The sequence below is a fragment of the Myotis lucifugus genome, unplaced genomic scaffold, assembly GCF_000147115.1.
Source record: "Myotis lucifugus unplaced genomic scaffold, Myoluc2.0 scaffold_29, whole genome shotgun sequence".
Taxonomy (NCBI): domain Eukaryota; kingdom Metazoa; phylum Chordata; class Mammalia; order Chiroptera; family Vespertilionidae; genus Myotis; species Myotis lucifugus.
In genome coordinates, this window is record NW_005871077.1 from 1,778,709 (window position 1) to 1,782,967 (window position 4,259).

Here is a 4,259-nt window from a genome sequence, read left to right on the forward strand (position 1 = left end):
GAGCAAGTTGGAGGGATCACAATAACAGATATCAAGCTATAGTACCAAGACACATTTCTCAAAATTGCTTGGTACTGGCACAAGAAGAGACATATAGACCAATGGAACAGAACAGAGAACCCAGAAATTGACCCAAGCCATTATGCTCAATTAATATTTGACAAAGGAGGCAAGAGCATACAATGGAGTCAAGACAGTCTGTTCAATAAATGGTGCTGGGAAAATTGGACAGATACATACATACAAAAAAATGAAACTAGATCACCAACTTACACCATACACAAAAACAAGCTCAAAATGGCTAAAGGACTTAAATGTAAGACGGGAAACCATAAAAATCCTACAAGACTCCATAGGTAGCAAAATAGCAGACATATGTCATAGCAATATCTTTATAGACACAGTTCCTAGGGCAATGGAAACTAAGGAGAAAATAAACAAGTGGAAGTACATCAAAATAAAAAGCTTCTGCACAGCAAAAGAAACCATCAACAAAACAACAAGAAAGCCCACTGCATGGGACAACATATTTGCCAGTGATATTTCTGATAAGGGCTTATTCTCCAAAATTTACAGAGAACTTATACAACTTAACAAAAGGAAGATAAACGATCCACTCAAAAAATGGGCAAAGGATCTAAATAGACACTTCTCGAAAGAGGACATACAGAAAGCCAAGAGACATGAAAACATGCTCAAAGTCACTAATCATCCAAGAGATGCAAATCAAAATGTCAATGAGGTACCATCTCACAACTGTCAGAATGGCTATCATCAACAAATCAACAAATGACAAGTGCTGGTGAGGGTGTGGAGAAAAAGGAACCTTCGTGCACTGCTGGTGGGGATGCAGACTGGTGCATCCACTATGGAAGACAGTATGGAGTTTCCTCAAAAATTTAAAAATGGAACTCCCATTTGACTCAGTGATCCACTTGTAGGAATATATCCCAAGAAACTAGAAACACCAATCAGAAAGGATATATGCACCCCTATGTTCACAGCAGCACAATTTACAATAGCTAAGATTTGGAAACAACCTAAGTGCCCACCAGCAGAAGAGTGGATTAAAAAAGTCTGGTACTTCTACACAATGGAATACTATGCTGCTGTAAAAAAAAGAAGGAATTCTTACCATTTGCAACAGCATGGATGGAACTGGAGAGTATTATGCTAAATGAAATAAGCTAGTTGCAGAAAGATAAATATCACATGATCTCATTTGTGGAATATAAAGTACATCATAAACTGATTAACAGAAATAGATACAGAGACAAAGAAGCATTGAACAGACTGTCAAACTACAGCAGGAAGGCAGGTGAGGGTTGTACGGGGTGGTAAGAGATCAACCGAAGGACTTGTATGCATACATATAAGCATAACCAATGGACACAGACACTGGGGGTGGGGGGTGAGGGCATGTTCTGTGGGGTAGGGTAGGCCGGGGGGAGGTCAATGGGGAAAAAAGGAGACATATGTACTACTATTAGGAATACTTTAAACAATAAAAAAAAATGAGGAATCTGAGACAGAGGGAGGTTAAGCAACCTTTCAAAGGCTATTCAACCAATGAGTGGTGCTAGGACCCAGGTTTTCTGCCTCCAGATCCTCTGTTCTCTTGTCTCAGTTATTAACCTGCTGTCTCTCAGCTCTGAGCCCACCTTCTAAACCTGAGGCTGGAGCTCTCCAAGCTCCTTTTCTCCTACTCCCTTGCCTTCTTGTTGGGTTCAACCAATAGGGGGCATACAGGGGAGATTGGCAAGTGGGAGGAGAGTGAAAGGGGCTTCTTTCAGTTCTGATCAGCATTGTTCTAGTAGCCGCAGAGAGAAGACTCCAGCTGCCCATTCATTTCTGTTGTCAGCACTGCCCATGCTGTGCCTGCTCAGAGGTGCCAGCTCAGCTAGACCTGGGCCCCACCCTCCGCCCCCACCCCTCATCCTTCCAGAGCATTTGAGCATCTGCAGGGCCCACTCCTAGTCACACCGCTGACCTGAGACTGGGCTGTGACTCTACCCAGAGATTCAAGCCGTGGCCAGGCCTCCTTCTGAGGTACACGCACCTCTCAGACAGAAACCCCACCTCCACATCTAGTGGTCAGCCAAGACACACTACTGAGAGGTCTAGCACCAGCAGTGCACAGCTTCCCCCTAAAGATCAGCTTGTCCAGAGCAAGTTCCCACATCCCCAGAGGCCCGGCCAGCTGTGCAGGACCCCCACCAGCCCCAGAGGTTTGAGTGAGCTCATGCCTACATCCTGTAACAACCCCTCTTCCCCTTTATCCTCCCAGCCCTGGATGGTAGTTCCTTCCTGCTGTGTATAATCTCTGGTTTTTCTAACATTCATTTGTTGCTCTTTCAGCCTCCCAGTGCCTGTTTAATGGGTTCTGTGCATTGAAGCACCTACTGTGCTTTCTCCTTTCTTGACTAGAAGCTGGCTGATAAGAGCATTAGGGTACCAGAGGAGGGGGGTCCCAGAAAATAAACCTTTAAAGATAGGAATTTGGGGGTGATTTTCCTCTTTCTTTGGCCTTGAAAGCAAAGCTGAGCTCCTTGCCAATGAAAAGTTGAATACTGGCAACTTATAATATGCAGTGGCATCATGATTAATTAACATTATCTGTGGTTGCTTGCAGCAAAGTGGCTGTTGAAGGCAAGGCTTTGAGAAACCAGATGATTGCTTCTGAATGCAGTAGAGAACTTAGAAAAGAAAATAATAGGCTCAGACATTTCAACCCTCATCTCTGTTTCTTGGTAGAATAGCACACAATGTGTAGAGTATATATTTTCCCCAGAATCTAAAGGTGCTCCTAGTTGTAAGAGGTGCAAAGTGCAACTTGTCTGTCACTCTGGAGATGCCATCCTGATATACTCTTGAGTGGTGAACCCCCTAAAAACTGGAGAGGAGGTATGGGAGTGGACATCTCAAAATGAGCACAAAGTGGGAGTCTATTTCTGTTCTATGTGAATGCTCACTGAGTAGCATTTACGAGAAGCTCTAAGTAATTATATGAAACAGGCAACACATTCTGTGGATGCTGGTCAGTTTTCCCCCTCAACCACACCGGTGCTTAGTGAAAGGGCCCATGGACAAGGTGGCTATGCTGACCAATGAAAGCCCTGCATGTATTCCACAACATGGAGATTTCCGCACCAAGATTAATTTGGCTGTTGCCACTACTGAGTGCCTGACCTGCCAGTAGCAGAAATACTAGTACACTGAACTCAGATATGACACCTTCTTGAAAGCCACCTGCAGGCTGTGATTAACCTGGATCACTTTTATTCTATGAAGGAGGGAGAAGCAATTTATACTACTGGGTAAGCCCTTATTCTAGATGGGGATCTGTCTTTTGCCTGCAATACTTCTGCAACATCTTCATCCATGGACTTAAGGAATATGATATTCACTATTATGGCTTCCCTTAGAGCTTTGCTTTTGGCCAAAGAACTAATTTCATAGCAAAAGAAATGCAGAAGTGGGCTTATGCCCATGTAATTCACTAGTCTTATCATGTTCCCCATCACCCAAAAGCATCTGGCTTAAAAGAGTGATTGCTTAGGGATGTTGAAAATGGGAGGACTGGGGAAGGATAGCTAAAAGATATAGGAAGTTTCTTATGGAGATGGTGAGAATGTTCTAACAATGATTTGTGGTGATGGTTGTACAGCTCTGTGAGTATACTAAAAAACCATTGAATGGTACACTTTAAATGGATACATTATGTTGTATGTGGGGAATTATATTTTAATTTACGATTACCAAAAATTACTTAACTAATAAGAGAATTTGCTTCTTCTATATCAGGAAGTACAGAATTAAGTCAGTTTAATAGTTGATTAAATCAGTGGTTGAACTTAGGTTTTCTCATCTTCCTACTCTTCCATCTTTAGTTAACTGCCTGCATGATTTTAAGACAGGTGCAGCCCTTCAGTCATTATGGAAACAGAAAAGGGAGTATTTTATTATGTTCCTTTATTTTGGAAACAAAAGTCTTTTCCAGTAACATCCAAGCTTATTCATTTTGTCTCATGAGTAGAGCTGCTCTCTTATCAAACACTAAACCAGTCCCCAGCAAGGGGACTTATGTCACCATATTTGGCCTAGAGCAATCAGGTGTAACCCTGAGTTCTAAGGAGGAGAGTCGGACACTGGAATTTAACCAGGGCTCTGTCAGCATAGAAGAGGCAATGGCTGTCAAGCAGGCAGCCCAGCATCTTCCAAAATGGATGTAGGAAAGAGAATTTTCTTGCAAGAAGAAT